The sequence below is a fragment of the Odocoileus virginianus genome, chromosome 26, assembly GCF_023699985.2.
Source record: "Odocoileus virginianus isolate 20LAN1187 ecotype Illinois chromosome 26, Ovbor_1.2, whole genome shotgun sequence".
Taxonomy (NCBI): domain Eukaryota; kingdom Metazoa; phylum Chordata; class Mammalia; order Artiodactyla; family Cervidae; genus Odocoileus; species Odocoileus virginianus.
Window position 1 is genome coordinate 6,817,595 of NC_069699.1, and position 12,917 is coordinate 6,830,511.

Genomic DNA, 12,917 nt, shown 5'->3' on the forward strand with positions numbered 1-12,917 from the left:
AGTCTCCTCCAACACCACAGTTCAAAATCATCAATTCTTCAATGCTCAGCCTTCTTTATGGTCCAACTCTCACATCCATACATGACTACTGGAAAAACCATAGCTTTGACTCTATGGACTTTGTTGGCAAAGTAATGTCTCTTCTTTTTAATATGCTAAGTTGGGCATAGCTTTTCTTCCAAGCAGCAAGTGTCTTTTAATTTCATGGCTGCTGTCACTGTCTACAGTGATCTTAGAGCCCAAGAAAATAAAGGCTGTCACTGTTTCCGATGTTTTCCCTTCTATTTGTCATGCAATGATGGGACTGGATGCCATGATCTTGGTTTTTTGAATGTTGAGTTTTAAGCCAGTTTTTCACTCTCCTCTTTCACCTTCATCAAGAGGCTCCTTAGTTCCTCTTCACTTTCTGCCATAAGGGTCGTGTCATCTGCATATCTGATATTTCTTCCAGCAATTTTGATTCCAGCTTGTGCTTCAACCTGGCATTTTGCATGATGTACTCTGCATATAAGTTAAATAAGCAGAGTGACAGTATGTAGCCTTGATGCACTCCTTTCCCAATTTGAAACAGTCACTTGTTCCATGTCCAGTTCTGACTTTTGCTTCTTGACCTGCATACAGGTTTCTCAGGAGGCAGGTAAGGTGTTCTGGTATTCCCATCTCTTGAAGAATTTTCCATAATTTGTTGTGATCCACACAGTCAAAGGCTTTAGTGTAGTCAGTGAAGCAGTAGTAGATGTTTTTTTCTGGAATTCTCTTGCTTTTTCTATGATCCAACAGATGTTGGCAATTTGATCTCTGGTTCCTCTTCTTTTTCTAAATCCAGCTTGAACATCTGGAAGTTCTTGGTTCACATACTCTTAAAGACTAGCTTGGAGGTTTTTGAGCATTACTTTGGTAGTGTGTGAGATATATGCAATAGTGCAGTAGTTTGAACATTTTTTGGCATTGCCTTTCTTTGGGATTGGAATGAAAACTGACCTTTTTCAGTCCTGTGGCCACTGCTGAGTTTTCCAAATTTGCTGGCATATTGAGTGTAGTGCTTTCACAGAATCATCTTTTAGGATTTGAAATAGCTCAGCAGGAATTTCATCACCTCCACTTGCTTTGTTTTATAGTGATGATTCCTATGGCCCACTTGATTTCACACTTCAAGATATCTAGCTCTAGGTGAGTGGTCACACCATTGTGGTTATCTGGGTCATTAAAGTCTTTTTTTGTACAGTTTTTCTGTGCATTCTTGCCATCTCTTCTTAATATCTTCTGCTTCCTTTAGGTTTATACCGTTTCTGTCCTTTATTGTACCCATCTTTGCTTGAAGAGTTCCCTTGGTATCTCTAATATTCTTGAAGAGATCTCTATAGTCTTTCCCATTCTATTGTTGTCCTCTGTTTCTTTGTATTGGTCACTTAGAAAGGCTTTCTTTTCTCTCCCTGATGTTCTTTGGAACTCTGCATTCAGATGGGTATAGATTTCTTTTTCTCCTTTGCCTTTCATCTCTCTTCTTTTCTCAGCTATTTGTAAGTCCTCCTCGGACAACCATTTTGCCTTTTTGCATTTCTTTTTCTTGGAGATTGTTTTGATCACCACCTCCTGTACTATGTCACGAACCTCCATTCATGCCTCCTTCAGGCACTCTGTCTATTAGATCTAACCCCTTGAATCTATTTGTCACTTCCACTGTATAATTGTAAGGGATTTGACTTAGGTCATACCTGAATGGTCTAGTTGTTTTCCCAACTTTCTTCAATTTAAGTCTGAATTTGGCAAAAAGGGATTTGTGATCTGAGCCGCAGTAAGCTCCTGGACAATATTTAAATGGAGGAAAAACACTCCTACACGCTCACACAGATAAATGGAGAGAGAATGGCCCTGTGCTTGTTGCAGTGAGTTATACTGAGTTTAGTGTCTTGCCTTTGTCTCTTCCTAGCTATAAGTGACCTGGAACATGTTACATAACCTCACTGACCTTTAGTCTTTCTATCTGAAAATGAGAATGCTAATGATATCCTTCACACCCAGATAACAATTTTGTCTCCCACATGTTTGTTCTGATCCCACAGTTGGAAGTGTCTGACTCAGAGCAAATACTCTTTATATTGCCTTTTATAGTCCAGGAAGCTTGAAGGGATGGGGTAGGGTGGGGAAGATTTGAGAAACACAAACTTTGTGTTTTGCTATCTGGGTGTTTGGAGATACTTAGTTCAGAGGGGCCAGTAGGACAGGTTGCACTGCCTTCATGCTGACCTAGGTTGGTTATGAAGTCTTGAATCCTGATTATGTGGCCCAATGGGGGAAGGTGTGGAATCCCAGACTGTCAGAGCGAAAGGACCCCACAGAGGTGACAGATAATAGATAAGTTCTAGTTTGACAAGTTGGAGCCCTGATTAATAGTTCAGGTTCCAGGTTCCAGAATTTGTCACTTGGGACACATTATTCAGCCTTTTTGAATCTTTGTTTCTGTATCTAAAAAGAGAAGAATAGTAGTGTGTATCTTTCATAGTTAAGCCTTCCATTATTATGAAAATCACATTAAACCAAGGCTCTTAAGCCCTTAGTATAGTATCAAGCTGTAGATAAGCACTCACAAATATAATCTTGGGGTATTTAATTTATCCAGACTTCCCCAGTGGTTCAGTGGTAAAGAATCCGTCTGTCAAGCATGATGCGGGTTCGACCCGTGGTTCAGGAAGATCGCCTGGAGAAGGAAATGGCTACCCACTCCAGTATTCTTGACTGGGAAATCCCATGGACAGAGGAGCCTGTCCATGAGGTCCAAAGAGTTGGACACAACTTAGCAACTAAACAACAATAAATTTAATTTATCCACTCTAGTCCCCTCCTTTTGCGGATAAATAAACTGAGGCTCCCTGAGGTATGCTGATCTTCTCCAAGTCACAAGCAAATGATGTGCCAAAGTAGGACTAGACTGGAGAAAAACTTTCCAAGTGATATATACCTAAAACAGAGGCATCCTAACCTGTTCAGAGGTTAAGAGGAAGTATGTAGTCTGCAGACCCAGGAGAGAGAGTTAGAGCTATAACTTTTCAGTATTGAAAATGTCCCAGAATCTACATCTGGCCTGTTGATGTTCCAAGAGTCCTTTCCCTAGTTTCTCCTGGTAGCTTGGCTTCATCTGTTATTACCACCAGCAACAAGAAGCTCATCACCTACTATGTCAGCGCATCCCACCTGGAACAACTTACTACCAAGTTTTTCCTTATATTGAGCCTTAATGTAACATCTATTTCTTGATCTGCGTAGACTGAATCTAATATTTTTCCATACCCTAGTCTTTGAGTGTTTGCAGGCAGCTGTCTCCTGCTCTCACTGACTCTGCCAAACACAGATTCATTCAACAAGTGTGTATTGAACAGCATGTCAGGATTGTTTTAGAGGTAAAAACAGGAAACTCAGACTTAAACATTTCATTCATTCATTCATCTGTTTGACAAATTTTCATTAGGTATGTTTTATGTTCCAGGCACAATTCTAGATATTGAGGGCAGAGCAGTGAATATAACAGTCTCTACCCATATGGAGTTTGCATTCTAGTGTGAGAAGACAGACAATGAGACAATGAACAAATAAATAGGTTTAACTCAATGAATAAACGTATAGTAATTCAGAGGAAAAGTGCTTTGGAAAAAGGAAAAAGAAGTAGAATGAAGGGCGCAGAGAATCCTGAGCTGTGGTTGTGTGATGGGGGATGGTACCATTCAGCTGAACACTTCAGGGGGAGGGCACAGTTCAGTTCTCCATTTCTTTTATCCATTCTCCTCTCAGATTTGCTTTGTGCTGGACCAGCTCCCTTTGTGTTAGCCATGTGGCTCTCAATGGACCAGGGCTGTGTGTTTTCTCATGTACGTTAAAAGGAGATGGGTGTTAGTTTCTACAACAGGGAAACAGATGTTCCAAGCTCTACTCTGACAGATTCACCCTTGAACTCTGTGTCCAAGGGGAATATCATGCACTGATTAGCTTTCGCCTTGGTTTGTTTCCATGTGAACTTTTATTCATTTTTTATTTTTCCCATGTGAACTTTTAGAGGGACACGTCCACTTCTAAAGTGAGAAGTGTGCTCGTTGTCACCCAGAGCATATGGCTGCCAGGAAATAGTGGAAGAAGAGCCTTGTGATAGGAAGGCAACTGTGTCATCCACTGCAAATACTATATGTAGGCTCTCAGGGCTTACAAAGATTGATAGGACACAATCCCTGATCTTACAGAGGTCACAGCTTAATGGAGGGATACGAATGATTAGGTAATTCCATAATGGGGATTAGCATGCTAGCTGGCTCAAGACAGTTGTCAGTCTTCTAGGGTAAGGGTATGATAAAGGGGGTGGGGGTCCTAGAAGAATCATTCTAGAATAGTCAATACTACTCAGGATTTCTGTGTTCCCATCTTCATTCCCCTATTGGTAACAATCTTATCCATGAAAGTTTGTGGAGTTCTTTCATTTAAGGGGAGTATACTTCTCCACCCTACAGAATTTGCTTTGGCCAATGGGATGCTGACAGACTTGAAGTCAGTGGAGGCATGAAACATGCTTGCACATATGGTGCTTCCTTCCTGCACTCTGCCTTACCTGCAGAATCATGTACCTGGGCTCAACCTGCTTGTTTCAAGAGAGAGAAGAGAAACAAGTGGTGCAGAATCACCCCAGCTGAGTCACTTCAGTGGAACTCAGGTTCAGTCTTCTAGCCCCATTCAACCTCTACAACCATGAGCTAAGTAAATGCTTATTAAGTGTACCCTTAGAGTTTTGTGATTGCTTGTTATGCAGCTTTATTGTGGCTGACAAATACAGGCTGGAAGAACATCTTTGTAGCATTTGAAAACGTTCTAAATTATTTTAGTTCTCATATAACATTGCAAGAAATATAGTCATCTAGTTTTTTGTTCTAGAAGTCTTTGCAAATCAAGAGAAGACCCTGAGAATAGCTTGCTCTTTCTAGTCACGGCAGATGTTGGAAGAAGACAGGAAAAGAAGATGTGATCAGAAGAGGCAAATGGCCAGAGAAGTGATCAAGCTAGGGTTGGCTTCCATGTACTTTGGCTCCCTGGGGGAATGGGGTGGGATGCATGGATGGAGGGTGGATATGGTGGGGAAAAGGGTCTACCATAAGTGGTCCTGTGGAAGGATGCAAGGAGACACTACAGCAGGGATGAGTTCAGACATAGCAGAGACTCTTGAGGGGTGCCTAGGAGAGGCATCAGTGAGAGCCCCAGGGGAGGACCAATCAGCCGGAAAGCACTGCTGGGTCTTGAAGAAGCTGAGAGGCCAGTCGGCAAGTCACAGCAGCCAGAGGTGTCCCAGCAGGCATTGATGGGATGCCTGGGGTGGCCCTGCCTCACTGCGGGGGAGGTCGTTCAGGGTCAGTTCAGCCCTGCCTCTCCATAGCCTAAACCAGAGAGGATTCAGAGGGTACCAGGTCTGTTCAGTGATGCTCCACTCTTCATTCACCAGCCCAACCATATACATAGAGAGGATGGGATGGAGCCTGGGAGACAGGCTTCAGAAACCTGAGAATCTGAGCATTTTTGACCTCAAGAGACTATGTACTTAATTCAACAGATTCTTCAAATTTAGACTCAGACCCAAGAGTAACAGCTTAAACTAAATTCAGTTTTCTTTTCTTGCTTACCAGTGGGGAGGGGGCTTGTGAGGAAGAACAGGCCAGTTATTGACCGAGTGAAGAAACCACATTTTCTTTGTACACAGAAGAGTAATGGGGATGGATTTTCAATCCTGCCACAGTTAAGATCCAGCATAGTGAGGTCTGAAGTGGTGGAGAGCTCCGGGGTGCTGGGAGCACTGCAGAGACCGTCTCTGACTCAGAATGAAGAGGGGCAGGGCTGGGGGCTCGGGAGAATTAAGTGTTCCTAACAAGCTGAATCTTACAGGAGTGGTAACCGGTGCCCAGACGAACAACCAAGTTGCAAAGAAGGGACTGAGGTGGGGAGTGGCATGCACAAGGGTCTAGGTTGGGGGGAAGCACCTAGAATTTCTCTAGGTGACCTGCATGGGATGATTGAATGTCCTTGTTGCCTGGGGAACTGCAGGGATCTGAGAGCCAGGAAGGTGAGTGAGCATGTGCTGGCCGAGGCAGGGACTTGCTCTGCCTTCTCTTTCATCCTCTCAGCCAGACAGCCTGTGAATGTCCCAGGGATTTCATTTTACTTGTAGGAAAATGTACAGCATGGGGAAGAGGTGGGCTGAGACCAGGGCAGTAGGTGAGGCACTGCATGCATGTATCTCATTTTGTCCCCACAGCAGCTTTCTCATCCCAGTATTAGTCTCTAATCCATCTCGGCTCTTACTTATATTCAGGATACAAACAGAATCAAACCACTTCTTTTTTAAAAAAAATTTATTGGAGTATAGCTGATTTATAATATGTTAGTCTCATCAGTTATATGTATACATAAAGCCTTTCTGGTTTGTTTTTTTTTTTTAGATTCTTTTCCCATGTAGGTCATTATAGATTATTGAGTAGAGTGCCCTGTGCTATGCAGTAGGTTCTTATAAGTTACCTATTGTATATGTATAGTGTCTATATGTCAGTTCCAATTTATCCCTCCCCCCTTACTCCTGCTAACCACAAGCTTGTTCTCTAGATCCTTAACTCTACTTCTGTTTTGTAAATAAGTGCATTTGTACCCTTTAAAAACATGATTCCACATATAAGTAGTGCCATATGATATTTGTCTTTCTGTGTCTGACTTCACTTGATGTGATAATCTCTGGGTCTATCCATTTTGCTGCAAATGGTATTATTTCATTCTTTTTTATGGCTGAGTAGTATTCCATTATATACTTACATCTTTTTTTATCCCTTCCTCTGTTGATGGACATTTAGGTTGCTTCCATGTCCTGGCTATTGTAAGTAGTGCTGCAGTGAACATTGGGGCACATGTATCTTTTTGAATTATGGTTTTCTCTGGGTGTCAGCCCAGGAATGTGATTACTGGGTCATATGTTAGTTCTGTTTTTAGTTTTTAAAGGAACCTCTATACTATTCTCCATGCAACTGTTACCAATTTACATTCCCACCAACAGTATAGGAAGTTTCCCTTTTCTCCATACCCTCTCCAGCATTTATTGTTTGTAAGTTTTTTTTGATGATGGCCATTCTAACCCATGTGAGATGATATCTCCTTGTAGTTTTGGTTTGCATTTCTCTAATAATTAGTGATGTGGAACCTCTTTTCATGTGTCAAACCACTTCTTATACTTCCATCACTTCCCAACTTGCCTGTTGGTCCAAACCACAGCTATCGCTCACTTGAAATATTTTAATAGCCTCCTAACTGGCTTCCCTGCCCCCACCCTACCTCCCCATCCTCCACACATGTTCAAGGAGATCCATAATACACACCGAAGTCTGATTATGACATCTCTCTGCACAAAGCCATCCAAAGGCTCCTCACATGATTCACAATAAACCTCCAGACCTCATGGGAGTCTGCAAGACCCTCCATGATCTGGCCACCCTTATCCTTCCCAATCTCATCCCCTACTTACCCCTGTTCTGTTGACCCCAGTCACTTGTTTCCTCTTCATGGAATGCTTTTTCTTAACATATCCTCAGAAAGCCTTTATCCTCTGCCATCCCTCTGGTGTACTGCACCCCCACCTTTGTATCTATTTCCTGCCAATGAGGAGGTAAGGTCCTCAATTATGAGTCTAAGCAGCAAGGGGCTGAGCTGGTTGGGACTCCTGGTCAACCCTTCACTTGATCACTTGATGATTATGCACTTGGATGCAGGCCAGTACAGCAGCTTGGTGAGGAGCCGGGGCAGAGCCAGGCCCTGCTCTTGTCCCCTCGCCATTCCCTTCTTTATCCTCTTGGCTCACTCACTGGCAAGGGAAGCTCAAGAGGGAAGAAACTGCCAGTGCCTTCCTTATGCCCATGAGATCTGGCCATTTGGCAGGCATTGGAGATAAAACTGTTGATGACTTCAGAGATCTTTGTGCAAGAAACAAAAATGCTAGCATGGTGTATTTAAGCAGTATTAGATGTGTGTATTAGTTGCAGCAATAGCAGGAAAGAGAAAGTTATGCTTTTCTAGAAAGAAGCACAGAGAATATGTTGTCTGAACAAAGTCTGCAAAGGGAATGGCTTGTGAAGTGGACCAATTGGGATCAGAGTGGGGATGAAGGAAAGAAAGTCAGTACTAAACTTCATGTGCAGAAGCTGCAGAAGGATACAGACCATTTGGTGATTGACTTGAGTTGGAGGCATCTGTGACAGCCTTGGGTCCTACTGACAAGTATATGCCCAGAGCCAGATCAGTGAGGACCCAGTGATCAAGGCTGGAGGCTGTATGTGGAGACCCTCAGCATATGCACAGCAGGTGACTTGATGGATGGGTTTGGAGATCTCAAGCAAAGAGGGCTGGGACACAACCCTGGAGAGCACCAAGTTTTGGATATGTTGAGAAAGAGACATCTACCAACGAGGCCCAGTGAAGGAGTGTGATGGGGTAGAAACTAGATACAATCACATTGCTGAAGACACAACTGAAAGTGTCAGGCAGGAGTGGCTAAGAGCTCCAAACCCTACAGGGAGGCCACGGTCAGACTATGCATGGAATTTAACAATTAAGAGATCAGTGTTGATGGGAGGGACCACCTGGCATTCAATTAAGGCACATGTAACGGCTTTGTAAAAAGGAGAGCCATGGGAAAGCCATGTCGGTATCCAATGAAGGCAGACATCAGCAACCTTGCTGTGTGCTAAGTAGCCTCAGTCATGTCCAACTCTGTGTGACTGTATGGACTGTAGCCCACCAGGCTCAACCCTCCAGGGGATTCTCCAGGCAAGAATACTGGAGTGGATTGCAATGCCCTCCTCCTGGAGATCTCCCCAACCCAGGGATCAAATCTATGTCTCTTTCAACTCAGACATTGGCAGGGGGTTCTTTGCCCCTAGCACCACCTGGGAGGCCCCATCAGACACCCTGGACTGATCAATTCAGACTCTGTAGTGAGAATAACATAAAATTCACCAGTCCACATTTACAGCTTCTCAACTGCATCCTGTGGATAACAGAACACCAGTATTTTAAATAGACACCCCTGTGTTCATGAATTTCTTTTAACAGTCTTACATCTTTATCTAAAAATTAGCTTTTTGTCAGCTCTGGAAGATTGCTTGGGATTTGTCACCATGGAGCAAAAATAAAATTGGGGGCATCAGAAAGAATGAGAGGGAGAAACTGCATGTTACGGGGTCATTACTATTCAGGGATCAATAATCCTGGAACTCAATAGCAATGCCAAGTTGTAGAATGTATCCTCTGAAGAAAGAAGCTTCCATCTTAAAGTCTGTTTTGGATAATGCCAATAGGGAAAGGGCTTGTAGCAGGACAAAATAGATTTTCCAACTAGTAGTTTTATCCTGTAAAAAAGAAAAGGAAACCCATAGAATGCCATAAGAAGTAAGGCTGTTTAGAGAACCTTATCTAGAGGCTACATGAGTAATTTCAATGATGCAGTGCAGGTATCCTGATCAGCTGCAGGTGACTGTGGCTGAGTGCAGCAAGGAGAACGCTTGGGAGAGGATCATGCTACCCTGAGTCTGTTTGATTTATAATATCTCCTTATGATTGTGACTGAGCTCCACGCAAATATCTAAAGAGGACTCGCGTAAGGATGTGCATTGTGGCCTTGATGAGTGATGTTCCTTACTCCAGGCTGGGAGTGTCCTGCCTTGACACTGATTCTTCTCCTGTTTGGTGTGCTCATCCCCAGATGTTCACACATGGCTGTTAATCTATTCTCAGGCCTGTGCCTAAGCACTGCCTTCTCTATGAAGCCCTCTCTGACAGCCCTATTTAAAATAACACTTGCATTCATCCATCCCCTCACCTGCTCCTCTTCCCTGCTTTATCTTTCTTTATAGCACTTATTGTGTGCATGCGTGCATGCTAAGTCGCTTCAGTAGTGTCCAACTCTTTGTGACCTGATGGACTGTAGCCTGCCAGACTCCTCTGTCCATGAAATTCTCCAGGAAAGAATACTGGAGTGGGTTGCCATGCCCTCCTCCAGAGGATCTTCCCAACCCAGGGATCAAACTTGCATCTCTTATGTCTCCTGCATTGGCCAGGGGAGTTCTTTACCACTAGAGCCACCTGGGAAGCCCATAGCACTTATTATGATGTATATTTTATCAGAATGTCAGCTGCTTAAAGGAGTGGTTTCTGCCTATCTTGATCACTGGTATATTCCCGATGTCTAGTAGAGTGTATGGCACCTCATAGGCACTCAGTAAATATTTTTGGAATGAATGAAGGATGGGCGTTGGCAGTCTGCTATGGTTTTGGCTCCAGAGAGGGATTGTCAAGCTTCTAGAAAAGTAATTCCCTCATAAAGGTCACCATCAAGTCTCCACTTAGCCTCCTTTCTTCAGCAGGTCTGTGGTTCCTGCATCTTCCTTCAAAGAGTGAGCAGCAAGGCTCAGGTTTGCCAGGAGCTTCCAGGATGTTCATCCTGGGTCTTCTCTCTTCCATTGTGTAAATCGGTCCTCCTTTCAAAAGTCTCACAGATCCCAGGCTGGAGCCATTCCTGAGACCTATGGATATTTAGAACCTCAGTGCCCAAAGGAGCCTGGAAAGCCCATCTGTCCAGTCTAAACTCTAGATGGAGAAACTAGAACTCAGAAAGGTGTCCTAATGTCCCTCATGCCATGCAGCCCATTGGGTGGATGGGGCCTGCCAAGGAGAGGAAAGGACATGACTTGTGTGATCATATGTGAACCTTGCAAAAGGTGTGGGTCTAGTGTCATGAGTCCATGGACAGGTTGAAAATAGAGGATCAGAAATGTTAAGTTACTTTTTCAAGGCTGCTCAGCTGCTGAGTGTTAGAGTCAGGATTGGGACCCAGGTTTGTTTTGATTCTAAACTGTTCTATGGAGTAGATTCTACTTGTGCTATACTTTGAGAGGAATGTCATATCCTGGCCTGCTGCCCTTGTTGATGGTGAATGTGCGGCCATGTCCTTCTCTGTGGTTGGTCCCTTTTGTATTTCTGAAAGATGGTTTTCACCTTTCCTGTTGTTCCAGCAGAACAGGTGTTCCTCTCTTCTGTCTAGCAGTCAGTCCTCTGCTGAGTCATTTTTCTTTCTCTTTTTTCTCCATCTGCACCTGTTCGTCCTCTTCCTGGCCTCTCCTACACATTTAAACATGCCTGGTTTCATGTACATCTCACTGTACAAAGGACTGCAGCTGCCCAGTTATCCTGCATTCCCCTGCAGTGACAATCTTTGCTCATTCTTCAATTCTGGGATTCCCAGATGCATCCTCCACATTTCCCATTCCCTCTTTGACCCTCTATCCTTATGAGTTTCAAAGCTGTTTTGGCTCCTTCTGTCCTTCCCTCCCCCAACACCCTGGTGGCCACCATTCTGTCCTCTACTTCTAAACCTTTCATTGCTTTAGATGCATATGAGAGGAATCATGCAGTGCTTGTCTTCCTGTGCCTGACTTAATTCACTTTGTATAATGCCTTCCAGGGCTATCCATGCTATCACAAATAGTAAGATTTCCTTCTTTTTTAAGGTGAAATTATATTCCATTGTATGATCTCATGTGAAATGTTTTTACTACATCAAAAATAAAAAGAAAAAAGAGGGCAGGAAGGAAGGAAAGAAAAAGAAAACAAAGAGACACAGACAATTTTGGTGATGATGGATATATTTATTACTGAGATTGTGGTGATAACAACACAAGTGTACACTTATGTACAAACTCACCAAATTGTGTACATCAATGATGTGCAGATTTTTGTTTAACCAATTATACCTCAAAAAAGCTGGGGAAAAAATAAAATATCTATCACAAGACACATTACCTATTTAAATAAAGGTTAATTGCACACATGAAAAAAGAGCCTTTCTTGCTGAGAGCACCAGCAGCCTCTTTGTTGATAAGTCCTGTGACCTTTCTTCAGATTCATCTTTCTTGACTCTACAGCATTCTACATGGGGAACCACTCCATTGTTCTCTGAACTCTGTTCCTTTGGACTGTGCGTCAGCATACTCTGGCTTTCTGCACAGCCCTCTACAACTTAGTTATTGCTTGCTGGATCTCTGGTAAGATTGCAGAGATGGCTTCGTTCATCTCTTCCATTCCAGGTGCATGTCCCTGTGCGTTGTGACTTTGCTGATCCTCCTTCAAGAGGTAGTGTTTATTTCTGCCTCCATTTAGTCTAAACATGATCACATGAGCTGCTTTAAGGAAATTAGAAAATGGGTTTTAGAGAAATTAGCAAGCAGTGTTTTAAAATGGCTTGCACATTATTGCTTGTCATTTTCTGACTGTGATTGGAACTCTGAGCCAACAGTGTGAAGGAGCTGCAGCCAACCTGCTGGAGAGGTAATATGAAAGGTAGCCAAGATACCCTGGCCTCACAATTTCCAGACAAGTGAGAAAGTTTTAGATCAGTGAGTTCATCTGAATCATCAATTCACTGTAACCATATGACCTCAGGTTAAACCAGCACAAGAAACAAACAAACAAACAAACACTCAAGTGAATCCAGAGCAAACTATCAAACTGCAGACTATGCAAATCAAGGCTACTAGGTAGTAGGGTATTTGTTACGTAGCAGTAGAGAACCAATACCACCTTTTATTTCATCTATTCCTTCTGTTTTTTTTTTCTTTTTTTTTTCCATTTATTTTTATTAGTTGGAGGCTAATTACTTTACATCATTGCAGTGGTTTTTGTCATACATTGAAATGAATTAGCCATGGATTTACATGTATTCCCCATCCCGGTCCTCCCTCCCACCTCCCTCTCCACCCGATCCCTCTGAGTCTTCCCAGTGCACCAGGCCGGAGCACTTGTCTCATGCACCCAACCTGGGCTGGTGATCTGTTTCACCCTAGATAATATACATATTTCGA